At 41.9% G+C, this 26,982-nt stretch overlaps 1 protein-coding gene across 2 annotated transcripts in view; it reads right to left on the minus strand.

The window, feature by feature from the left end:
- Positions 1-26,982, minus strand: part of ATXN1 (ataxin 1) — a 155,504-nt gene that overhangs the window by 120,486 nt on the left and 8,036 nt on the right. The window contains exon 2 of one of the 2 annotated variants that reach the window (XM_031056984.1): positions 20,774-20,913. The exons of the other annotated variant lie outside the window; for it this stretch is intronic. The gene's annotated coding sequence lies outside the window, so the exon portion shown is untranslated. The remainder of the gene's footprint in view (positions 1-20,773; positions 20,914-26,982) is intronic. 2 annotated transcript variants of the gene reach the window in all.

A 26,982-nucleotide genomic window follows, 5' to 3' on the forward strand; every position in this document is an offset into this window, starting at 1 on the left:
CTTTGATACGATGCTTATTGTTGTTATTTCAGACCGCAAGCCAGGTTTGTTAAAATCTGCCCAAATATCACATACAGGAGCATGAAAAAGATGAAGGAGCCATGCTACAAATACAGCAACTGCAGAGGCTACTGTGGGCCCTGCCCACATACACTCCAGTGTATTTTTACACAAAGCCTAGCATTGCATCATGCGGGTGCCAGCTATAGCTTGTACCGTGCTGCCAACAAAACAGGATCCAAAAGCAGATAACAAGGAAAATTCTAGGGTAGTTTCTGTGTATTAAGAGGAACAGAATTTGCTGGGTTTTTAAAAAATCACCGTTGTAATGCCTTACACAGACACTGAAAGCATGGATGCAGACAGCACTACAAGCATCAGTCAGAAATTATTTCAAACTCATCAGTCTGACTTACTTCTCCCCTCCTTTCAGGCTTTCTGAACCTTGAGAAACACTACCTGGCTGTTCTTTTTGTGCCAGAACAAACCATGCCACTTCTCTGCCGCTTGGACTTACCACAGTAAACTTTTAGATATTCATACAAGAAGACAGAAGACAAAACAAAAAATGCTACACAATCTTGTGGAAGAAAAACATCTGAATTGCTTGCAATTTAAAGCCTTGACTTTCTATTTCATTAAACAATAACCGGAGTTTATCTCAGAATAGAAAATTACAGCTTGAGCTGCACATCCACAGCTGAACCCAAGCTGTAGCCTTGTTCAATCATTTACTTTTGTAGGGGTTTGAAAGAGTCAACAGTTCTGTGATCCTGCAAACATTTTCACCCTTTATTTCCCTTTATTCTAGCTGAATGGTGATGCTCTGTAGTAACGTTCTGCCTGGCAGAGATACAGAAGAACTAGAAGTCTCTTCACGTTGCCCAATGAGTATGCGGTGGAATCACCTCAAGAGCAAGGTGACAAACGCCTCCCAGTTTCCCTGTGGCTGCTGGTGCCACCCCTGCAGCAGCCAGTGCCCAGCTGGGCTCACAGTGACCCCGGGCTCCTCTGAGTGCCACCAGCGCAGCTGCGGTGCCAGCTGGCACCTGACAAAATGCAGGAACATGAAAACTGAAACGAGGCTTGGAGAGGAGCAGGCAGTGCTCACAAGGCAGCTGGTCTGAGGCTGGCTCTGAGCAAACTAAGGATCAGGGCATGGGGTCACACTAGAGAAGACCATCTCAGCAGCAAGAAGTGCTTCAGATGCAAAGCTTTGAACTATAAATGATTGCGAAAAAAAGAACACCCAGGCAAACTGCAGATTTTTAACATTCTATGTGCAGATCTTTACTACATTATTTACGTGCATGTTCATTAATAGAAAGCAAATTACAATGTGTGCCAGAGATTATTAATTCCCTCAATAATGTCAATTCCATAGCCCTTCAGATCCTGAAGTACCACGTGCAGTACTACTCCTGAGGCTTCCCTGTTGCAGTACAAAATGGAGGGTGGTGAAGGGAAAGGAACATATAGCACTTTCACAGCAGCCTTTAATGCTGTGGGTTACAGGCCAAAGAAACAGCTTTGGGGAAACAGGGAGGGGGATCCATCTCCTCTCCCCAGCCTGCATCCCAAGTAGTCTCTGAGGAAACTTGCCCTCACTCTTTCAGTGTTCCACTTTGATCACACACATGGAACAGACTGAAACCTTCCTGACTGCAGCCCAGCAAACAAAACCGTCTTTCAGGCCAGCCAAAAATAATGACCCCTCAAGTGAGTCATAGAGCATATTGCCATTTATTATCTAAGACAGTTGCTTTAATAGTGCTGCTACACTGGGAATTCAGTTAACTCACCCCACAGACTGGATTTCAACAATATTTAAGCTGCTGGATTTCCATCAAAGGCTTAAAAGACTTGGTGATTTTTCATTTATTTTTAGTTTTTAAAACCATACAAGAAATGTCACTTAACAAAATTTATAGCTAGCCCAATGGCAAGTCTGGTGTTGGTTTGTAAGATTCCTGACAAACCCTACTTCTTTAAAAAAGTAAATTTAAAGAAAAAATAAGACATTGCAGAGTAAGAACATTCCTATCAAAAATGACAAGTAACTTTCTCTTCTCCAGAGATCAGGCTTACCACATTTTTATGTGTACTGAACAGTCTGAGTTTTTTAATTGGAAAGATATCAGACAAACTTTTTTGGTCCTTGTTTTTTCTGCTTTCCACCAATTTTTTCCTTCTGCTTCTCACTGATTTTTGAAGACTGTGGCTGATAAATACTATCATTTTCAGCTAGTAGCTTAGCCCTAATCAGGTCACATCCCAGTTCCCTGCCTGGGGTTCTACCCAACAAGCAACACTGATCCAGCAGAGCCATCCTCCTCTCTTGGTTGCCATAGATACTCTTTGGTGACCTTCTGACACATTTACTTGGCTGGCAAACAGAAACCGTCATCACATCAAGCGCTGGTCCCTCTTCTTCTCATTGTTATTAATCTCACTCTTTTTTCTAGTGGCACCAAGATCATTGCATACATATTCACTCACTGAGATCGCTGTACAGCGTCACAGCGAGGTCTGAACTGCCTCTGATGTGCCTCCTGCAACTGCTTCAGCAACTGAAACCACTCATACTAACCCAAAACACACACCAAACCCTCTTGGAAGACACTGTGCCAGTGGAAGGCTCCAAACTAGAAACACAATTTCAAGACCAAATCCAATCACAAAGAGTTTTATTAAGTTTGGGATTTATTACGGAAGTGCTTCAAATTTCTTTCTTAAATTATTCTTCCCAGCAGGCTAACTTTCTTTTACACTGCCTTCCTTTCCTTCTAAGTCCTTTTAAGATCTTTATTTTAAGATCTTTATTTTTGCTATAATCTGAGGAACAAAAGAGGTCACTAATACCTTTTTCTGGTCTGTATAGTTGGAGAACATCTGGAACCGAAAATGACAACAAAAGAAGAAAAATTTCAAAAAATCCCACAAAACTTACATGAAGAAATCAAGTGTTTATTTTTCCTAAGAATATTCAAGCTGGGGCAAAGGAAACTACAGAATATCAGAGCTTTCCATAGAATAAGTGATTCAATTTTCAATCATGGAAAAAGAACTACATTTAGAAAGGCATAATACATTACTTTTTCTTCTGGTAAATTTAAATTCTTCTGGTAATCGGAAGAACCAGATGGCCACATATCTATGGAGTATTTATCTCTATCATCCTGATGTAGAAACATTAGAAAGGAAAAAATCGTACATGTCTTGAGAGTAGCCTGTGCAGACCACATAATAACAAATGAGATCATTATTTACAGCCTCCAAGCAAATGGTCTTTTGACTTTCATCAATTTATGTATACTGTGGAATGTCAAGTTATTATAATTTTTTTTGTGTTAAAAAAGGCTTGAAGCACTATCCTTCCAATTTAACCCAATGATAATACAATGATAAACTTCTACTACCAATAAATAATCACTAAGACACTTCAGTTATCAGAATTTGAAAACACTGGTGTTATGAAACATTGGTTTACTATTTAAGTGCAAATGAAGAATGAAAAGCACAACTCCAAATCTCAATCTGAAAAAGGAACACACCCATCCAAGCATCACTGATGCACACAGCAAAAAAAGCACCCCAGCAAAAAGAAAACTTTAATGCCACTTTGACATTCCTCAGTAAAGAAAACTTCCTGGACAAGCTGGGTTGGCAGCTCCACAGCATCCTTTCCCAGAGGTTCACTCATGCAAGTAGATGGAATTAAAAAGCACGCTTACAACCATCGTTCAGTATTAAACAGGTCCTTAAACTACAGAAGAGAGGAAGGATGATGCAGTGCCAAGACTCCTTGGGTGGGACTTGGGAGATCCAGCCTCAGCTCTCTGCCATGCTGCCCTTTGGGCCATAAGCCTACCTTGGGACTCGACTCTGCAATCTGAGTGGTGGAGGTACCACACTGTCACAGACATATTTTATGAAAAATCCTTTTGCTAGGATTTTTAGTCCTGAGAAGCTGAGAGGCCTCAGAAATGAAATGTAAACAATAATTATCTGCTGCTGTGCGTCTTTGATTGGTCTCATGTGGTTGTTTTTAATTAACGGCCAATCACAGTCCAGCTGTCTCAGACTCTCTGGTCAGTCACAAGATTTTATTATCATTCTTTTCCTTTCCTGGCTAGCCTTCTGATGAAATCCTTTCTTCTATTCTTTTAGTATAGTTTTAATATATCATTTTCTTTTAATATAATATATATAATAAAATAATAAATCAGCCTTCTGAAACATGGAGTCAAGATTCTTGTCTCTTCCCTCATCCTGGGACCCCTGTGAACACCACCACACCACACCTTCCTCATCTGAGGGGAGCACAGTCGGGACAGACACAGGGAAGCCTGAGAGAATTCAGGATGGTTTTGGTCTGCTGCATGCAGGCTTCCTGCGTGCTGGGCTCTGGAAGCGTATCCTGCATTTCTGTGTTCTGCTTTCACCAAACAGATCAGTAAAACTGGAGGAATTGGAAGGAAGCGAGTAACTTTGACTTTGACAAGCACAATGAAATTCTGCCAACCTTTCCACTTGAAAAATTACTGATTTAGACACACTCCAAAAATAATAGCAGTTCTGTTCTAACTTCATGGCTACAGCTATGGTAACATTTTCAGTACTGCCATGTTTCTGAAATACAATCAATGATTATTAAAAAGTTTTCTTAGAATAGCTTTGAGGTGAAATCTAATGTTCTGTTTTCATAGACTGCAAACAAATCTGATCACTGCTGACATGAAAGGCATTTGAACTGTGCAAACACTGTTCTCTTCTATAAGCAGTAAAGAAAAGCACCATCCAGGACTTGGTCTAGCTGATTACAAACTATTTCAAGCACTGTCTCTACGCATTGTGTTAAAAATAATTTAATGGAGTTTTTTAATAACACAGAATTGAAAAACATGATGACAACTGAAGAACCATTCAGAACACAGGCCCTGGTTTTAGACTATGTTCATGTCAGGGAGGATCATGAGCAGATATTCTAATAGTACTTTTCTTCCCCCCCCCAAAAAAAAACTTTAGTATAGAATGTCCTACAATGACACATCCCTCAAAGGATTTCCCTCTTGCTTGCCCACAAACTGTCCAGCCCCCACAAAGCTGAACGGATTGCATGTCAGCCCAACTAATTAATTCAAGCTTACAAACAGCTACCCAATCACTGAAGGCTATATACCTACACAGTGTTTTCCCACACATGTTTTACTTGTGTATTTTATGCTTAGACAGCCTAATATATTAATCAGTATGAAAAGAGGAAGAAGGCAAAATGAACTGTATGATTTAAGCCTGGTTCAAGATCATATTACTCGTTTCAAGAGTGTAAAGTGGCCTTTACGTGTATGAAGATCAAACCCTGTGGGTTGGTCTATTGGTAGGTTTGACTTCAGCAGTTACAGTCCCCAAGAAGGAAAATATATTTATAGATATGGTCTCAAAGACCAAATAGTTCTTCAGTCAGTAGAGGGCTCATTCTAGAGGACATTGAATATGCATTGAACTCTTTCAGCTCTGAATAATTCTCCCAAGAACACTACTTGACCAGACCTTAAACACAGAAACAGTCTGATGATGGTTTCAAACATGGTGGTTTTACTCTGCCCTCCTCCTTTTCTTCCCTTTCTTTTTTCTTCATAGTTCACATACATTTCCTCACTTCACTGACTTGAGGCTTACAGCAAGAAAATACAGGCATGAAACCCAGTTGTCATTAATTGCTAGTAACATCACAATTACAGCCAGGAAGAAAAAACACTGCTGAAAACTCAGTATATTTTTATCTACACATATGTGGCTACAAACAACTTCTTTGACACCAGATATGCCATGCATTCTGTACCCACCACTGCAGCTTCAACCATGAACTTATCTCTGCTTAACCCTTTCAAACACAAGTAAGTTGTTATACTAACAAATAAAACAAAACCAAAACCCAGAAATCAACCTCCTTGTGGTTTTCCTAACCAAACTACAGCATCTTTCTTTTCAAGGGGAAACCTCAGTATTTGTGTACCTGTGAATTGGTTTTGGTGCTTCTGTAGCTGATGCAAACATTTCCCCATGCACATCACCCGAACTGTGGCAGACCAGGTGTGCCCATGGCCAGGGACAGTGTAGGGAGCATTTCCCAACAAGCCCAGTCACTCTCTACACAAACCATGAGCAGCTCAGTTAACTAAGAGGGGCCTTTGGCACACATTTGGAGAAACCTCTGAACTCCTGTCTTCGTGACACAGCATGTGAAGTGCTGTACCACATACACTCTGTAAACTTGATACCAACGCTGGCTGGAAAATATCCACCAGCACTACCCTTAGCTCCACGTTCCCACGGTCAGCAATCTCTCCTCGCTGAAGCCACGTGCCCCTTCTCAGCAACATGTGACACTTTACCCAAAATATCAGCCTGTTAGGGGAAGGATCAGCATCAGCCAGCCAGGAATGAGTTTTCTGGGTAGGTGTTGGGGGCTTTTTTGCTTGTTTCAGGGTGTTGAGCCAGTTCTATATTATGATGATAAAGCAACAGCACCAATGTTGGTGAGGCCAGAGCAAAATGGTGTTGTCAGCTTTGGTGCTTCCCTTCTAAGGAGGATGAGAGTATCTTAACTGAATGTCCAAAACATTCAATCTACTTTCAGTAATGGACATAAAATGATACTTAACCAGAAGTACCAGCTCTGTACCTCAATCACAGGCCCAGCACAAGCAGCCCAGCCACTACTCACAGTGCCTGTACCATGTACTACCAGTACCCTGCAGATCTGGAGAGTTGAGGCGTCATTCCTACCCTTTCCCTCAGCAAATGGTCAGTTTGTCAACAGAGAAAAATTCTGCTAGGAAGTGAAGAGATTAGCAACTCATTTCCACCGAGTCACTGGGTAATATTAATAAAAAGGGGTCCACTTTAAAGCAGCTTATTTATACAAGCAAAAAAGGGGTACCACACATAATTTCAGAGGTGTAACAGAAAAAGATCTGTCCTTTAGCTATAATCAATGAAGACCAAACACAGTCTTGCAGTTCTGCATGGAAAGGTCTCAAGCACTGGGGAGGAGGTCTTCAGTCAGTGCTACCCGCTTCAGTGACAGATGAATCAGGTTGACAGAGTGCCCATGTTTTGAACTTTCTCGTATAAAGGATAAATATAAACAGTCACATAGAGCAGATGGACAGTCAGACAGCTATTAAAAGCTCCACAGATAACCCTCTGGCACTATCACCCACATAAAACAGATACTGAAGAAATTTCATACACAATAGTTCTCAAGCTCAGATATTCTAAGGCAGTTAAGATCCAAAGAATATGCTTTTTAAGTTACACAGATGATTGTCCATTTATTTGGTAAGAGAAAGCCAGGCACATTCAACAACACACTTACTGAACCATTAACAAAGCAGAATTCACTTTTTTGCTTCTCATTTTTAGTACACACACAGAGAAGCAATTAATAACTATTACTAACCAGAGCAATACTGGAGCTTGTCAAATAAAGATCCACTTATTTTCAAAGCATTGCTCTTGCTAAAATTTACCAAAAATATTGTATCTTCTGATTGCTTCTCACAACAGTCATTGCAGCAGCACAAAGCCGGGCAGAGGCAGCTAACTGACACAAGTTGCAATCTCTGGCACTGTGTGCTTTTTAGCATGGCATTTTGAACTGGCAATGGAAAATAAACCATTTTTAAGCATATTTCACTGAGGAGCTCCCAAGAAAAAGGTTGTAATCTCAGACTTTTACAGATGTTCCAACCTGCAATGCTTCACTCCCACTATTGTTCTAAATAACTGAGTACACACCCTCCACTCCACACACACTCACACGCAGACACACGTGCACGCTCACATGCACTCGGTGTCACACCATGTACTTCACTTCTAATAGTAAACCTGACAGAAAGGAATTTTATTTTTACACTTTCACACCTCCCACTCCTAATTAATGTCAGTCAGCATCTTCTGCATACTACAGAAGTATACACTGCAAATATACATGGCCTTATCTGTGCTCTGTGCAGGGCAGGGGCAAAAATTTCCGCTCTTGCTAGAAATTGAGTAGGCTCTATGTGATGGATTCACAGAGGAAGGATCTAGAGATGCACAACCCTCCTTCAATGATCCTCCTGAGGGGTCAATTAAAATGCTCTGACTTTTGGGGGGATGTTTCTGTTGATTGGTTTGTGCTTTTCACCCTGCAGCTATGAATCAGAAGCAATTCTCCAGTTCAGAAGAGTTGTTGCAGACTTCCCGAGGTGCAAGAGGGCTCAGGGACTTGCCAGTACATCCTAACAGCTGCCAGGAACAGTGGCAGCAGTGGGAGGGACAGCAAAGGATTTTTGCTGGAGACTTCAGCAGAGCCAGTCCACACTGTTTGGATATCCATGGACCAGAGCCAGACAATTGAGAGCACTGGTACTTACGGGGTAAGCACCTCTACTTGCACTCCCCAGCTGTCCCAACAATCACCCCAGTAGCAGAACTGAGGGTGGGAAAATCTTGCTCCCCAAACCCCAAGCAGACAAACTTGGTTTCCCAGCACATACACCACTCACTTCTTTTTATAGACTGCTTTTCTCTCGAATGCAAAAGTAAATCCAGCTCAGATGATTTCCCTGTCTTAACTTTTGTACAAGAGGAAGACAGAAAGCTAAAAAAAGAAAATTAGACACTTCATGAAATCCGTGATTAAGACACAGAAACTATCAAGACAGATGGGCTGAAACTTTCAGGGAGCTTCAGTTCAACAACCCAGAGATCTACAGTATGCTATTGTCTTCTCTGTTTAGAGATTTCAAATCCTATTTTTCATTGCAGTAATTTAACACCATTTCTAAACTTGGAGTACACTTATTGGGCAGTCCAAAATAAACCCCAATATTTTCTCAACTAGCACATGGCCCTAGCACCTAACTACATGTTTTTTTCCCCCCTCTTCGCTTCTTTTTTTTGGGTGCAGGAAATGGTCACAGTTGCTGGCTTGTGAGCTTGCTGGGGAGGCAGAGCAGGGTGACTGCAGATGGGGGGAAAGTAAGAAGCTGAAGATGGGGAGAAAGTAAGAAGCTCCCAGCTGCAGCTCCCTCTGCTCTGCTGCAGGCTTTGCTGCCATGTGTGCCCCGTGGGAGGAGCTGCTCTCACTGTCCTTAGCTGGGTATTGCCATGCACACAGAAATACAAGGCCAGCCACGCATGGAACTCCCTCTTACAAACGTTTGTCTCCCAAGGGCGAGAAGCAGAAGCCAACATTGCACACTCTGAAATGAGGAGCCAAATGCTTCTAGCAAGGGTGATCTGCCCCTCCACAAGTTCCTTGCTCACAGAAAGGACTCAGGCTGGTTCATCCGGCCACAGGATCCCTTCTTCCCTCAGAAATTAAGTCCTCTTTTCTGTGCAGTGCGCAAAGCAGTCACTCACACAGAAAAAAAAATAGAGGGGGCAGGGAGAAGACGAAGGGAAAAAATAAAAAAGGAAATCTGTGACTCTGTGCTTGGCAAAAGCCAGTGATCAGCAACAACTGCCGAAAGCTGAGTCACTTTTTTCCCTTCCACCTGGCGAGTGGCTGCCCCGATCCATTCAGCAGAAAGCCTCTTTTCACCGAAACTGGCATAAATCTGGAGCAATTCCCTCCATTTCAATGGAGCTGCTTAGGATTTATGGCAGCATGACACAACAAGCAGAATCCTGTGTGCTGAGGGCTACAAGCCCAGGTTTTCCTGCAGGAGACGGCGCTGCTTTGCTCTTCAGGCTGCCAACCATGCAACAGCACTGATGCCACGGCTTGTTCTATTTTTCCTGATGCTGTCATCTCCAACAGATGCTCTGCAAGCAGGACCTTTGGAGAAATCACCCTCTTTCACACACTGCAGGAGAATTTTGATGACCAGAACATTTATTAGCTTGAATTAATTATTTTTTCAGATTTCATTTTTTCCCCCAGATTTCATTTCATGTTTTAATTTGGTGTAGCAAACATTTATAAAATTATTATTTTTTAACATCTCTGGGCTGTGTGAAACAGAGTTCAGAAGACAGCAGAAATATCTTCTGTGCAGATGATGTGTGAATAAGTAAGGGATGAGATCAAGATTTAAGGAATACCAATCAGCTTTACCAGACAATAATCTACTCTATTTATGTTCTCAGCCTAAGAAAAAGCATTGCTAGTGGATTTATGCATGCACTGGAAGGTTTCTAAAAGCAGGGAAAAACCCTGACAAGAACTACCTATTACTCCCCTCAGTATGCAATGCAGCGGCAAGCAGAATAAAAATTGGCAAATGAACACAACCCCCAACCTTTGAAACAGGGCTATTCCAACAGAGAAGAACTTCAGCTTTACAGAAAACACATCACCTATGTAAAAAAAATGCATTCACACATACACCAAGGCACTGACAGGGTTTCTCTAAACAAATGCAATGAGTCTTGTCTGTCCTGGCTAAGTACATTTACAACATTCAAGCACGGGATGTAGCTGCCTAGAAACAGCAGTGCTCATGTCATCCTTTCAATATGGGGAACACAGTGTGCTATACAAATATTAATTTAGCCTGAACAACCAGTGAGGTATGCAAATATTACTCCCAGCTTCAACTGGGATTGATTTGAGCACAGAGGAACAGCGAGGGGGATTTTTAGCAGTGCTTCAGGAAGCCAGCTCCAGGAGAGCTGGAATCTTGCATGTCTGCAAGTTCTTTCAGTAGCCCCGACCAACCTCCTAGACCTGCCTGTTCTCTTCAGGCGACCCAGATGAGCAAACATTTTCTGTGTCCTGACTGCTTATGCTGCCAAATTCAACAAGGCAGTTGTGCAGACATGGGTACACTGTGCAGCACCTCCCAGGTCCTGGTTTTGACATGGTTCAAGAAAAGCCACCACAGCCACTTAACCAGACAAGAGGAACTGCAAGAGACCCCTGCTGGGTACCACTGCTGTCCAAAAGGCACTGATGGTGTAAAAGCAGAGAAAAGCAGCAGGAGTTTCAGCAGCTGACACTGGCTTGTTGTTTACTGGGTAAGTTGCAGAACCCCTGGGGCTCAGCTGATGTGGACAGGGACAGAGCAGAAGTCCAGCAGGTCTCGCTGTGTATTTGCCTTTTTAACGTTCCACCTCTAATCCAAAGGGAGGAAAGAAACATTTGTGAAGTCAAGCAGACAAGAAAAGGAGAGCTGAAACAATGCAGATCCAAATGACCTGGAAAGAATGATCTCCTGCACCATTTTTTAATACCATTCCACAGAATAGCAGTAGAGGAAAGTGAAAGGCAGAGAACTGGGTATCTCAAGGACAGGGTGTATAGAACTGCAGCTGAACGCAACACCTTTAGACCAGCAGCTCAAAGAAAACAATTCTCACAGCAACCATGACACTGAAGACTATTCAACCCTCTTCCTCAAGAGCCTTGGTTTTAGCTTTTTACGACTCTGGCAAGTAAGTGAATTAATATTTTAATAGAAAATGCTTAACATAAACATAAAGTATATTTTAAAATATTTATTTAAAATCCTGTGATATCTGCCTCAGACTGATATTTTGAGGGCAAGTTTCAGGGAAAAAATCAGCCATTTTGGAGAGAGCAGGCAAATATGTATCACTGACTGTTAAATTTACTTCTGCTGCTGCTGCTGCTGTTGTTGCTAATTTACTGAGATATAAAAATGGCTTCAGACTCTGGAGAAAGTCTGAAAATTTGGCAGAAGTATTATGCTCGTCAGAGATGTGTTCTTAGCTATCCCTGTGAAAACCTATAAAACCTATATTTGGTTAATTTTTAATCTTGGGGGCAGAAGGCCAGCAGCTGAATCTTCAGACCTTTCAGCAATGTAAACTTCACACCCCAGGCTTTGACACAGCTCCACATGGGCCACAGCATCTGTGGAAGGTTCTGTCTGCATAGGGTTCACTGCAGAAGAAAAGACTGAGCTCTAAGCAGTTTTGGGATTTCTGAAGTCAAGAAACCACAGTTAGTAAAGAAAGACACTGTACTTCAGTGTACTATTCTTTACCTGAATCTGTACAGAAACAAGGCAGAGATGCAGAAAAGCAAAGAAATAGTTGGAGCTTCTAGTTTGGTTTTTTTTTTTTTTTAAGAAAGCAAATCCATACAAGCAGCAAAGTGCAAGCACTTAAAATATCCCCACCACAGAACTTACCAGGGTAAATATTTTCTGGTAATCCACCGTGCCAGCATAGAAGATTCATGGTCTGCTGTTCTCTAAAGCATCCTTCTCTTTCAGGAGCAGCACTCAGAGAGGGTGACACAATGCCAAGTTGCTCTCCCTGTAATCCAATGCACCTCCACTCAAATGCCCCCAAATCCCATTCCTTCCTTGTCAGAAATCTTTGTTAACAAATTTCCCTTTTCGTTTATTTTGTGAACTGTGCTTGTCTTTTTTTGTTTGTAAACAAAGAAACAAACAAAAAGCCAGAATGTAGCAAGGCTCTGCCAGAACTCAATTAATAAATAATGAGCATCAAGTGGTTTTGATCATTTCCTTCTGTCTGAGCCTCACAAACTGACAGTAAAACAGCGTATGACCCTTCACAGAACAATTTTGCTATCACATTACATCCTCCCTGGAAATTAAGAACACAAATTTGACATTTTGAATGGGAATGGCCCATCCAATTGGTTCAGTGTTATGCACTGGGAAGTCCAGAGCCAGCTGCAAGCCAGCACAGCGGGATTTGCAAAGCATCCATGTAGCCACACAGCAGATCCCAGCACAGCCTGCACTAACTCTGTCAATCACTCTGCATTATACAGGTGTGACTAACACTATTTTGTTGGGCTTTATGCAAGACATAACTTGAGCTTAAGTTCAAGCAATTCCTCAGGATGCATGAATCCACAGGGATGGGAAAAGCAGGCAAGGAGAAGAGTAAAGACATCCTATCCTGTTGCTACATCTGGAAGCATAGGGATGCAAGAAGTTACTTTCAAATTCAAAACTGGAAAATGGGAAAACCAGGAATAAGAGATGTTTAAAAAAGGAAGAGGCTGAGATCTGCTGAAAAGCTGTGTTCAGTCATCTGGAAAAAAATAAAAAAAGGATGGCTAGAGAACACATTTTGCCACAGTGTAAGGGACTAGAGAAACACACAAACAGAGACAACTACATGAGCAGTTTCCAGCATTGTGTTTAAAAATAGTGGCCAGGAAGACAGATTCTCATTCCATCTTTGTTGGCATAACTGTACTTGAGAGGAGTATGCTAAATTTGTACCAGCCACCGATCTGCATCCTTCATTTATAAAGAGACAAACCCAGTATTAATAACACCTTTCTGTGTCCTAGTGTTTATGAGCACACCATCTGTTTGCATTTGGAAACTGCCCACCATACATGCTGAATTGTCAAAGATACATGAAGCGGGCGAAAAGTTAAGATTTCCATGACTTCAGCCCTAATTTGCCTAACACCAGCACCAAGTGATCTCCATCCAAAGCATAAACATACTCCTTATAAACTGCTTAAATGCCAGTACTGTAAAGGCACAACTGTTCATGTGTTGTAATCTCTCTAATGAATAAAATTCAGCTGCATCCACAAAGAAAAGTAATGTTTGTTGACACATCACCAAAAGGAAGCAAATAAAGGCTCACAATACTAAGAAACCTGATGAAAATGGAAGGGAAATTACCCTTTGAATAATTTTGCATGACCCATAAGTTTTAGTGGGCTACAGGGAATATAAACTCAATTGTTCCATTTTGCTCTCTTGCAGATACTTTCATTTTTGTATGTGTACATATATATACTTTTAAAATGCACATTTACTCTCTTTTTTGAACTCTTTAAATTGCTTTGGGTGCAAAGGAAAGACTGGATTTGAACTCTTGGATGAATCACATGCACAAACTTTCTGAAAAAAGCATGAGGATAATAAAATAAACAAAACAAAAAAGAGGACCATTTCCCTTCCCTGTCTCTTTAAGATACTGCTGCTTTTCAGCCACACGGTGAATGCTTCATTCAAATAACAGAACATGGATTTCTCTTAGTAACTGCAGCTATAATTGTAGCAACTGCTTATACTGATTCCATCCTATTAGTGTTACAATTGTCCAAAGCAGAACACTCAACTAAATTGCCCTCATTTCTTATAAACATCTCTCTTTTTTTTGTAACAGAAAAAACCCCCAAATGCCTTCAGAATGCTACCCCTTTTTTCCGTTACCTTCTTTTGCTTCTTTGGCACCAAGACCATGAAAAAACAATACTGCTTTCCTGGCCTTCAATGTTTGGCAGCCTTTTCTTAAACAAAAACACTCTGATTCAGTGGATGCTCTGCCCACTATTACAGATAACATGCCTTTTCCAAAAGTGAGTCTCTTAAGGACAGTGTGGGGTAGCTTTATTTGCAGTCATTCACCAACTAGTATCCCATTTAGGATCTAGTAAGATCTGGCTCTTAGCATCTTCCTCTGCTGTACATGGCATTTGCATGCATATTATGCAAAACAGTGATGAAAATAAACGGCCTGGGTTGTTGTGTTTACTCATACACAGAGTACATATCTCTCATGTATTCTGACTAAGATGAAAAGGCACAGGAATGAAGAGTCCATCTCTGCATGGAAATAACATGTTGGGCAGAGGGGAGGCAGTAAGAAACCCAACTTTACTGACTCTTACATTGACAAGAAGAAAAAACTCCTGCATTGTCAAAATGCTAAACAAATTGTATCCCTTAAAGCAGTTACTACTCCTAGGTTTCAGAATGCTTCACTGGAAAGCAACTTTTTAATAGCATTATTAAGGTATCACACCATGATTTATTCTTACTTGGTTTTCAACTTCAAGTGTTTTTGCCTGCTGCATTTCCTTTTTTGGCTTTGAGGAAGGGTGGCCCAACAATAATTAAATTTAAAAAACCAAACCCAGCACAAAATATAACTGCTTTGATTTACAGGGTCAGAGGAAGAGCTTTAAAATGTCCAATAAATCCAAACACTATTTCCAGTCTTCCTTCTTGTCCACTCACTATTCTGTGTATTTTCCTTTTTACCCTTGAATAACATATGGATAAGCCAAGCATATTCCATTTATTTTTTCATTACATAACCCTAACTGTGCACATTCTTGTTACCCCATCACAATAAACCATCAGAACGAGGAAACAGACTTCAGTGTGTAGGTCTCTCATTTTGGCAGGTTTAAGAAAGACAGGAAAAGGGAAGAGGGAGAAAAAGAGCGGAGGAGAACAGGAGGGAAAGACAAGAGCAGGGCTTAGCCTTTCGCATGGGAGGGTATTCCAGAGGACAACCACAGCGCTCCTCAGCAAAGCTCCAAAGATCCAGGTCTGCAACAAGCTGTGTGCTGGGGTGCTGAGCACTGGTGTGGGGCGCTGAGCACAGCTGCTCCCACTGCAGCAAAGCAGGTCAGTGCCTCACTCAAGACTGAGCTTCTGTGTCACAGACCATCACACCCACTGCTGCCCCCAGCACAAGACCTGCACCAGTTGTCTTCCACAGAGGCTTTCAAGCCCCTTGGTCACAGCATTGCATGCAGACCCTTGCCTACAGCACGTGACAGGGAGGTGACCACAGAGACACTGTGGCAAACGTCATGATGTCAGCTCTTTGACCCTGACACAAGGGTCAAACACAGCAGTGATACAGAAGCCATTGTTTTAGTGACACAATGCTAAGAAAGTCTAGGAAAAGTATAGATTTAACCATCTAATTAATGAAACTAAACTCAAATAATCTCCCCTCTTAAAAAACTCTGAAGCAGCATCAATTACTGTGGGAACCCAGGACATCCCTCTGGCTGTCCAGGACAGCCAAGACCACTGCCAGGGGGCTCAGAAGCCCTGGCACGGAGCTCAAAACACCTGTGGTTTTGATTATGACCCATGGAGCAAATTACCAACCTTATATGAAGATCAGCAAGCCACAACAGTTTAAGCAGAATAATAGTGAAGTTATCACAGGGTGGAAAAGTAGATTTTGAGGTTTCTAGAATGGGGGTTCAGGAGGCAAGATGGAGGGATCTGGGCATGCCCAGCCTTTCTCCTTCTTCTTGGCCTCCATCTTCTGCTGTGATGTTGGCACTTTTAGATTGGTTTAGAGTAGAAGCTCACTGTCTAACATAGGTGATAAGTATTGCAAAATAGTTGTAAACATTGTATTGTATACGTAGTTTTAGTATGAAAACATAACACCGCCCTGGGGGCAGTCAGTGTGCCTGGAACTGTCCTGCTGGATGGACCTCAGCAGGGCAGGAGAAAATTTTTTATAGATAAGACACAATAAACAACCTTGAGACCAAGAACTGAACAGCCCCGACTCATTCTTCAAGTGCTCAGGCTGGGAAAAGAGACTTTTAACATTTCTCGGGGTCACAGCAACCAGCAAAAGATCCCAGGAAATTACCTTCAGTCACTTAAATGAACAAAGTACTCTTTGGTGTTACTTCTCAATTCTCACAAAATACTATTGGAAGTTTTTTGAGCATTATGGGAACACCTGAGTGCACATGTTAAAATGCATATTTAACAAGCCTGGTTCTTCTCTCACTGAAATCAACTGCCCTTAATTTAAACAGCAGGAGACCTGGGCCTTTTCCACTGCCATGTTCCTTATCAGAGCTCTATAAATGTCACATCTTTATTTTATTAGTGAAAGACATATTTTATAGATTAACAATAAAAGCATTCTTGTATGTGAGTTTTCTAGCCCCTGTTGAGACTCTGAATTCTTGAAGGTCAAATAAAGCAGTCCATAGGAAGGGGGAGAAGAAAATGCTCCACAATATCCTTTTAAAGAGCCTCCACAGCAAAGAGAGAATAAATAGCTGATTTGTTACATGGCTTTGAGGGCAGCCACAAATGCTAAGACCACAGGTAAATGAACCTGGTCATGAAAGGAGCAGCAGCTCGTCCAGTACCATATCTACATTAGTTAACTTTCTTTGTGATTCAAGTCCAAGACTTTGCATTGTTCTATTTCCGCCTATTCCTCTGCTCTGGATTCCCTTTGTGACACTTTTATCAATGGAAAATTGAGGGAGGGATTTCCAGCTGGGAGCCCAACAAAAAAACAGGAGGTTCAGTCTGGTTTTCTCACTTGCGCTGCAAGAACCATTTCAGCACTCGTAATAAAAGCAAAACTACACAAAGGGGGAAAAAAAAAAAATACATGACCTGAAATTATTTTAGCATCATAAATACTTCACCGCTCTTTATTCTGCAGCATGGTTAGTGTCACACATTGGCACAATAATTTGCTAGCTTAAACAGAGCTCCTTGAAAATAACAAATTTGTATTAAGGGCCGCTGTCAGCTAGAATTCCAGGGGAATACAAAGGAAAAGATAACAGTGCCACTGGTCAGATCTACTCTTTGTTATGCCCTTGCAATTTTGACAGATTTATAGCTGCAGTGTCATAATATTAAAAAGTCTGACTGTGTCCTCTGTGAGTGGTGAGGAAAACACAAACAACAAGGGAAGGCAAGCAGCACAGTGGGAGCCATGCAAAATGGATTGTGCACAGGGACATCCCCATGGCCACACCTGCAGGTGTCATTACAGCAGCCCAGCCGTGGTGCTGCCACAATCTCAGCCAGTCAGGTGCTTAGTTTGGTTGTAACCTGAGGAGGTGGCTTTGAAAATGAGATCATTTGTACTAACACGATTTTCAAGGTAATTTTCAGGGGATAGATTTAGTATCATTTAAGACCAGAAAAGACCAACAGTCACACTTTTAAACATTATGGCAGTACAGACCACTCATCTTGGGAGGCACTTGGTATAGTAACAACAGAGTAACAACTCCCATGCATTTATGTGAGCACCATTTAACACAGACAACATGCTCCTTGAAGTCCAGAGCTATTTTCATACACCACCAAGGAGCCCCAGCCACCATCACCTTCTCAAACAAAAGAAATGTCTCAAGGCTTTCAATAGTCAATTATCCAACCACTGCAGGCTCTGCTAGTGTCCTAAAGACAAGTAAAATTTCTTTCTCTTGTTCACATGTGTAGCCTGTAAGGGCTCTGCTGAGAGAAGTACCTTTTTTTTTCAATAAGGAATCGAGGAAGTTATCATCACCTCAGTTGCACAAGCTCGTCAAAGCTGCAATAGGACAAAAGAGAAAAGCTGAAAGTAAAATACAAGGGTGGAGAATCAGATGCAAAGGCTGTCTTCTTAAAGATAGAGAATATGTAAAGATGTGCCTTAGATTAAAAAAAAAAAATTTGCAATCACCATCATCAAATAGCCTGAAAGTTCAGAAGGCATCTGAAAGAACACTGTATGGTACCCAAATTTTCTTCTATTTTTTTGGTCGGTTGGAAGAATATTTTCAAAAGCTCACATGGATTTCAGGTACCTAAACCATAACAAATTGTAAACTAGGAAACCTTGAGAACTTACTGCTAGCATTCTCTGAATCTGTACCACAGACCTGTTACAGGGAACAAGAGTTTGGGGAGAATCACCTACCAAATACCTGCCCTGTAGATACCCCAACAGGAGAACATGCCAAGCAAGAAGGGATAAAATACTTGCAATGTTTTTGATTAAACTGGCTGGGAAGTGTCTTCATTCCTTGTGCCACAAAACCCAAAGTTTTTTAAACAGCCTACTATTTAAACCCAGTTTTACACTGAGCTTTTTATGTCCTCCCTAAGTCAATACATAAACTTCATAAATGACCAGGCAAACTCATAGATCTGGGTTATATGTCCAGCTCCAACCATTTACTTTCTTGTCTTCCACAACATACAGAGCAATTCTCACTAAGTAGCTGAATGTGTAAAAGCTCAGTAGAGAGCTAAGGAAGTTCCTAAACCAAAAATAATCTACGGGGCAAACTATGTGTGGAAAAAAATAATATAACTTGTGTGAAGTCAAGTGAAGTAACTGAAGGAAGTCTATGTAATCTCAGCAGACACAATCTATATCACATCACAGACAAGCCAAACAGGAGGAAACATCTTTGAAAATATTCAGCTATTTGGAGTTTTCTCAGCTCCAAATCCAGACAGCAGCACAAGAGTAGGTTACATTAGCTAAATCCATCAAGGAAATCTCCATATAATTTCTGATCATCGTCTAGGGTCTGGTTTTTCACTGTGGCCAGTCTCTGAGAAAGACATCAGAACAGCAAAAAAACCCACACAACACTAAAACAAACAAACAAACAACCCCACAAAACAAGGGAAAATTACCACACCCACAACTCAGACCTAATAATTACAAGCCAAAAAATGAAGTGAGGGAAGAAATCACTTCCCATCGCTGCAGGTAAGGTCGAAGTTCTCTAGCACTAGATTTGAAAATAATTAATATGAGACCAACAAGTTAAACGGCCTTACAGGGTCTTTTTAATGTATTAAATAAATTTTGCTTTAATCACATTAATTTTTCAGGAATGTACAATAATCTTTGTGGTTTAAAATGATTTTGTATTCATTTTTTAATGGAGAGTATTTTTATTCATCTAATACATTATCCTTTCAAGAAAATTATCATACTTGACTACAAGTACTTAACGGGGCACTAATTAATACTCCTATTTCTCCTCATTTAAAAATCCTTTGAGAAATGAGGTCAGAAACCTGGTTTAACACAGAAGACACTTCTCAGAAGCTAAAGGGGGAGGGGACTCAAAAGGCACTTGTCACCCTTCTTCACGGAGGACATCCCCTTTGAACACTGTGAAAAATGTGTATTTTATGATTGGCTTTTTTCAGATATTAAAATGAATATTATATGCATTGTGTTAGAAAGTAATGCTGTATTAATTCTCTTAAGTGGTGTGTTAAATATAGTTTTAGGTTATAAAAACTGTTAAAATAGAAACTATGCTATGTAGGATGCTTTTTTTTAAAGAAAGGACTTGCAGCAAAATAGCAGCCCTAGGACACCTAAATCTTTCAGAGAAAAATAATTTATTGTCCTCTTATCAGAAGATGGGAACTTCTTCCCGCCTCGGAGGCGCTGTTAGGATTAAGAGGAAGAAGTTGACGATGACCAGACAGAATCCTGTATTTGAACGGAACTTATGCATCATGTATGAAGTGTATGAATATGCAACAGGCTATTGTTTTTAAGGGTTAATCCTCTGTTAACGGCGGTCCTTTTTTGGGCTTATGCTGCCCAGAAAAAGGTACCCGGACGTCCGTAACTCTTTGTTTCGATTGTCTCATATTGTCCTAATCCAAATTGTCCAAGTTATTAGTACTCTAATTGTATTACTATTTTTATAACCATTTTATTACTATTAAACTTTTAAAATTAAAAGAAAACCCAAGTAATTGGCGTTTTTCACAAACGCCAAAGCCCAGCCTGTCAGCGATCGCTCTGGCCGAGCCAGCAGCTGATGCTAAGCCCCGGAGCAGCAGCACGTCCCTCTGCCCCGCACCTCATGGACGACAAGGAATTCTCCCATTTCTTCTTGTTTAACGGGGTGAGTTTTACTTTCCCCACTCTGCCCAGCTCTCCCCGGGAGCGCGGCTGAAGGGTTTGTCCCCCTCCCACCCAGAGCCCGCGGCTGCTGCAGCCACTTGTTCCCCGCGCCGTGACACAGGGACGAGCGGCTCCGCCTCCCTCAGCGCTGAGTCCTCGCCTGAGCCACGGCGCTGTGCCAAGGCTCCAGCAGCGGCTGTGCCCCGCCAGGAACGCCGCAGGAAAACGCGGGTTACAAACACCTCCCAGAGCTGTTTGGGACTCGGGGAACTGCTGCGGGGTTAAAGGGCCAAAGCAGAGACCGAGCGCAAGCGTTTCTGAAGCTCTCAGGAAATTTGCAGACACTCACCCATAGACTTCACATTTGGGTTCGCTCCGCATTGTCTACTAATTGCAATTATCTAAGAGCGGCTCCGCGATGGGAGGAGGGGAGGAGAAGAAGGCTTCCTTTTGGCACAGCTTCTTCAGAGTTCAAAGGACACATATGGCCTGCAAACACAGTGCAGGGAATAATGTAAAATTAAAGGAGGGATGAGAGGAAAATGAGAACGCAGCAGGGACAAGCGCTGTTCTGGATCTGCTTGACTGGAATTTTAAATAAAGAAACAGGAGGGAAAAAATCAACAAAACCCCCACACTAATTTTAATTCCACACCTGAATAGAAGGAGGGATGATGGGAGGGGACCACATATGAAGGGAAGACCTCTGGGGAGCAGAACCTGAGCACTTCTGCATGGGGCAGAGACCCCGAGCCCTACGGCCTCAGCCCAGGACCCGGAGCCTCAGCCCACTGCCTGGAGAGCAGGGCTGGAAGCTGCCAGAGATACAGGGCTTTGGGAAATGTACAACCAACACCTCCAAAGAGACGGGATGGGTTCATTTCAGAATAAACACGTGTATAGTACCAAACCTGCAGGGAAGGACAGCCTGTCTAGCCACAGAGTAAAGCAAGGAAAAATAAAAGAGAGTCCAAATAGCGCAGGTCCCAATTTCCCTTGCAGTGCTCGTCTCGCCACACAAAGAGAGCCACACAAAAGTCAGCAGCCTGCTAGATGGTGCCTGTGCCCATGCCAAAGGCTGACACCTGCTTGTGGCCTTGTCTTTGTTAGGGCAGAAACCAAAGGCTGTTCTTCTCACTGCAGGGCATATCAAGCACAAAAAGAAATAAACAAAACAAAACAAAAAAAAAATCCACAACAATTCTCGGTTGTAATTTCTACATAATTATTGCACAACAACCACCCATAATGAGAGAATGAATTTATAACCACACACAAGCTATATTTACCAGTGGACTGGTTACAAAGCAAAACAGCAGGAAACCACAATGTGTGTCTTCATCTTAGCTCCTCAGCCGTGGTGCAGAGCAAGGCTGCCCCTGCAGCAAGGCAGGCTGGGCAGGTGAAACCCAGGCACAACCACCGAAGAGGAACACAGCCTTATGGGGACAGAACCTGGGCTGAGCAGGGCACAAAGATGCTGCCAGATAGTCAAGGGAAGCTATGCAGAGGTGCAGCTAGAAAGACTTGATTGTCCTCAGGGTTAAGCAGTCAGCCACACCAAGAAAACTGAAGGGAGTCTTGCCTCCCAACTATTCAAGCTTCCAGAAATTTTGATACCTAAGCAGAATTTAAAAAAAAAAAAAAAACTAACAAAGAAAACAAATTTAAAAACCACCCCACAACTGGAAATGCAGCTCCCTGTGCAGTCAGGATCCAGGAGATGAACCATCCCTGCCCCTTGAAATGAACAGCCACTCACAGACAGCACTTTGTGCTCTTCTCCCATCAGCTATTCAAGTTGGCCCCACGGCAAAACAGGCACAATTCAACCCAAACTGGGACAGTGGGACTGTGCCACAAGAGGAGGCCTGGCAAGGTCAGCAGCTGAGCCCCAGATGACAATTTTTCATCAACTGGGGAGAGTTGATTTGGGTCTGCCTACCAGACACCATAAATTGCTGAGCTCAGGGGACCTTCACACCCTCCACACAGCTTTTCAGGCAAATTTGGCCAAAACTGCCCCACAACTTTGGAAGTTACTGGGCCAATGCACTTAAGGAAAGACAGGCAGCACACTCACAAGAGCCCCATTTCCTCAGGCTGACATCATTCAAGCAGGCAGCATCCCTGCTGCCAGCAGTACACCCCTGACCACCTTGCCCCAGCTGCTCCTCCTCACCTCCCTCTGTGCCAGTACAAACCCTCACACTTTCCAGGCCAGAGTGAGAATGATGGCAAGCTAGATCCAGGAACAGATCCTGCTGGAAACTTACCTTTTTCTTTTTTTTTTTTTTTCAGGGATTATTTTTAACTTGGATCCTTTCCCAGACCCAGCTCAGAGCATGACTACACAACGCTTATGTCAGCACAAGGAAGCCATCTAATGAGCACACATGAGGGGGGCAGGATCGCTGCCATCGCTATCCTCACCACCTTAATGAGCTTGTAAAACAACAGCCCATAGACAGCAGGTTAAAAAGTCACAGAGCTTCAGTAAATTGAGGATGGCACATACAAAACCAAAAAAATAAAAACCGAAACTCATACACATAGGTTATGCAGCCACTGCCATATCAAGCTGCCAAAACACAGCAAAAGCACAGGGCCCTCCACTGAGGAAAAGCAACCCTGCACTCAGCTCCACCAAAACCCCAATGCAGAAGGGCTCCTGACACACACCCACAGAAAATCTTGGTCATTACTACTTCCTAAATAGGACACGCAAAGAAAACCCACAGCATGTAAACCACTGGTACCTCAAAATGACCTTTCTCTTATCTCTTTGGCTAGGCATGCTCTCTCTGCCCTGCTCTGTCCCCGGAGAAACACCAAACAGCCCGGCCCCAGCTCAAGGAGGAAGCATAAAAGCAAAAGAGAAGGGAAGGTGAACAGATCAAACAATTCTCCTTCCTCATGACCTGTGGGTGCAAACCCATCACAACACATTGTGTAACCTTAAACACATGTTAAGATGGAGACAAAAATCCATGATTACTGCTTCTGGTGTTTTGCTGACCAGTGCATTATTACTGCTCCGGTGGCAATCAGCAAATCTGTCATGAAAAAAAAGGATGTGTTGGGTTTGCTATCGATCCTTGTAATTCCTGTCTGAGAATAATCATACCATCTTGAAATATAGCCCAAGACAGCACTGTTATTCCGGAACTGAGCTGCTTTTGGAAGATGAGTAAAAAGCAGTTACATGCTCTTAGATATCTTCTTGAGGTTGCAGACAATTGTTCCTGGCTTGACAGACACATTTTCTGAACCTTTACATATTCTCTTTCCCCTGTAGCTGAAAGAGCCACACACATATAAAGAAAAATCTGGCTATCCCAAGAAATCATGTAACTGACTATACACAGAGGGCTGTCAGGTAGGCACAAAATAAACTAACTGAAATAATATGATTTTTTTCTCCCTCTAATATCCTTCATTTATAGTCACTGTCAGTGTGACAACCAAGAACAGTAAGTGGAATGATTTCATGCATGATTTCATATCTCAATATTTCATTAATATATCCCCTTGTGCAGCAGACAGTTTCTATCACTTGCTTTGTATTAGGGCAACAGAGTAAGGCACCTCAAATGAAGCCTGGAGCGGTAACCATTCCCTGAAACCAGAGCTAAAACCCAGACTAACAGACTGTGACAATTGCCAGATCACCTCTTTCTCCTCACTGAAGTCTGGACATCACCAATGGATGGGGAGGCAGAAGCACAAGCCTCTGATGGCATCCAAAACTGCCCCCAAAAATGCATATGAAAACAGATATTGGAAGCATGGCTAGAACAACAGTACCAAACAAAACATATGATGATAGTCCAAGTCCATTGTAGCTGGAAAACAGAGAAACACAGCCCTGAAGAGGGATCAGAACAATACTGACTTAAAAATTGTTAAGGGTTCTTGTTAAGTGTACATTCTGGCATATTCATAATGCACAAATATTTTGTGTGCATATGTGTGTGAAATTCAATATAATTCCTAATTCTTGGTATCTTGGATAACACCTGTCTGTTTTCCAGACCTGAGTTTCAGAAGTTTACTACTTTTTCACAAAAGAATTCAGAAGGACTGTGGTCTCTTTAACAGTGAAGCTCTGTCCTCCATCCCACACATGTTCCCACTGACTCCAACCAGCCTAAAGTTAACCATAAATACAATGGAAAGTCGAATACAAAGGTAGCTTGTTGGCTAATTTTTCCTTTTTTTCTGATGTGCTATTAGGCTATTCATAACAAATATAAAATACTTCTTTCTCTTTAATTAACAGGTAGTACAAACAAAGCCTCTAATATTTTACAAACCTAATTGATGCAAAATACTAGATATGTGTTCTAGGTCTCTGTTTTTCAGATTTTTATTACCACATTCTGACTTCTTTTCATTCCATTAATGCTTTCAACAGGTTATTAAAAAGCACAGTCTTGCTAATTTACTGTAATGTTTAGGATACCTACTCTAAATTTATGGAAGAAATCAATAAATTGATCAATCAATAAAAAGAAACAGAAAAGTGACAAAATACATTTTGTTCTATTACTGTGGCAATTCTAAATGGTGTTTTAATTATTCATATAAATATCTCTAATGCATTAGTAAATGTGATGTATTGCACACCTACTTTTTTTTTTCTTTTTAATTCTTGGATCCCAATTCAGGAATGTTGTCCCTTGCAGAAATACATAGAAGGCCTCTGAATGTTTTTTTTAGTATTTGATTCTAAGTACTCAAATGCTGTCCCTGCTTTGGATCCACAATACCACAAGATTACTTACTCCATAGCACTCTCTGCTGAGAGCAGACCCATAGAGAAAGTCACATAATGTCACACAGCCTTGTAACACACCACATAACATAACCAGGGGGAAGAGGCACCTCTCCATTGCTCCTGCCATAGCCAACAAGCAAATTCCCAGCGCTGCAGCTTGGAAGGGGAGGCAATCGTGTATATTAACATCCCACTGAGAAAACTAGGATGAAGCAATGAGCTAGTGAATATCCTTGGGAAGACATGTCAGGGTCTAAATTCTGGGCCTGCCTAGCCAAGCCCCTCCTCCTTTTTCATCAACACAAAATTCTGTGCACCTTCTGTACCCAGCACCCCAGGCAATGCCAGTCTCACTCATTCACAGCCACGCTCACTCTGCCTACCCAGTAGCTACACTGAAGTAGTTAACTACCATCCTTGTCCCAGGAGAGACACCAACAGCACAAGGAAAGCTGCAAAGCCCGTGAGTGATTCTGCGTAGAGGTGGAATTTTTCAAATTATGATAATGAGCTTCAAAAGAGAGTGCACAGAGCTGCACAGATACACTCCCTTTTTACGTCAGAAGGCACATAAAGGGTTGACTAACCTCTACTGCTTATTTTATGTTATAATCTCACCCCTCCCTTATTTAGCAACTTCCTCCTTAAGCCCTGGCATCTCTTCTCCATTTCCCTCACAATCTTGGGGCCTTTTCCTCCCAAGATTATAATCTACTGGAAGTTCCCCCTCCCTGACCACTACCCACATCCCAGTCTTTGTTCTGGCTCCCTACAGCGCTCAGTGTCTGGACAGGCTTCACATTCACTCCAGATTTATTGCTCTCCTGCCTTCAAAGCTTGTGAAGCAGGTTTTCATTCAGCTACCCTTGCCTGCCAGGATGGGGAGCAGTGTATGGAAACTGAAAAGAGCTCACGAGCACCAGGCAAGCAGGCCTTTGCAACAGAAACCCAAGGTAAAAATGCTCACCGTGCGTCTTATTTAGTTCAAAGCTGAAATGTTTCTGTCTAGGATGTCTGTTTGTATCTCAAGTCACAGAGAAGCCATTAGTACCAATAATGTGTCATTACGGGGGCGTCAGCAGAGACTCCACAGCTAAGGTTAATTTCAGATGCATAATTTAAAGCAGAAATAAAATCCCTCCATTTCACACTTTAATGACTCAATTCAAATCATTCTTCAAATTTGACACAGCAGCTCTTAAGGGGACACTTGCATTTTTTTCTTGTCCCTTTTTGGTTTTTTCTGGCCAATTTTAAGTAAAATACTTATCTAGTGCAGAAGTAAAATACACAGATCTTCCATTTACAACCACTTTAACCTGTCTTCCCCCTCACATTTCTTTTCAGCAGTTTCATACTTCACACATTCACTCTGACACATTAGAATATGTATGATACAGGCCACTTCCGCAAGTTAAAAAAAACCAAACCCGTTCAGAGTTAAAATTTCACTCACTGTAACCCCAGGGATTTTGCCAAGAACAGCTGACAACACTGTTTATCTTAAACATACCACATCACTTAGGTAACAGTAGTACCCCCACAATTCTTTGTCCTTAGTATTTCTACTCACAGCATCCTGCTAAAATACATTAAATACATAATCCTTGGTTTTCAAACTGAGGCAAAGACAGAAGGATGCTGGGGTTTCAACAAGTGCTTCAAGCTGGTCCAAGTCTCCCAAATCACCGATAATTTGTTCTGTCAGGCTACTTCTCTCAGAACAGCTGATAAAACACAGAAATAATTAAGCAAAAACTCATCACAACATAATGAAG

Source organism: Geospiza fortis, unplaced genomic scaffold (assembly GCF_000277835.1).
Source record: "Geospiza fortis unplaced genomic scaffold, GeoFor_1.0 scaffold104, whole genome shotgun sequence".
Taxonomy (NCBI): Eukaryota; Metazoa; Chordata; class Aves; order Passeriformes; family Thraupidae; genus Geospiza; species Geospiza fortis.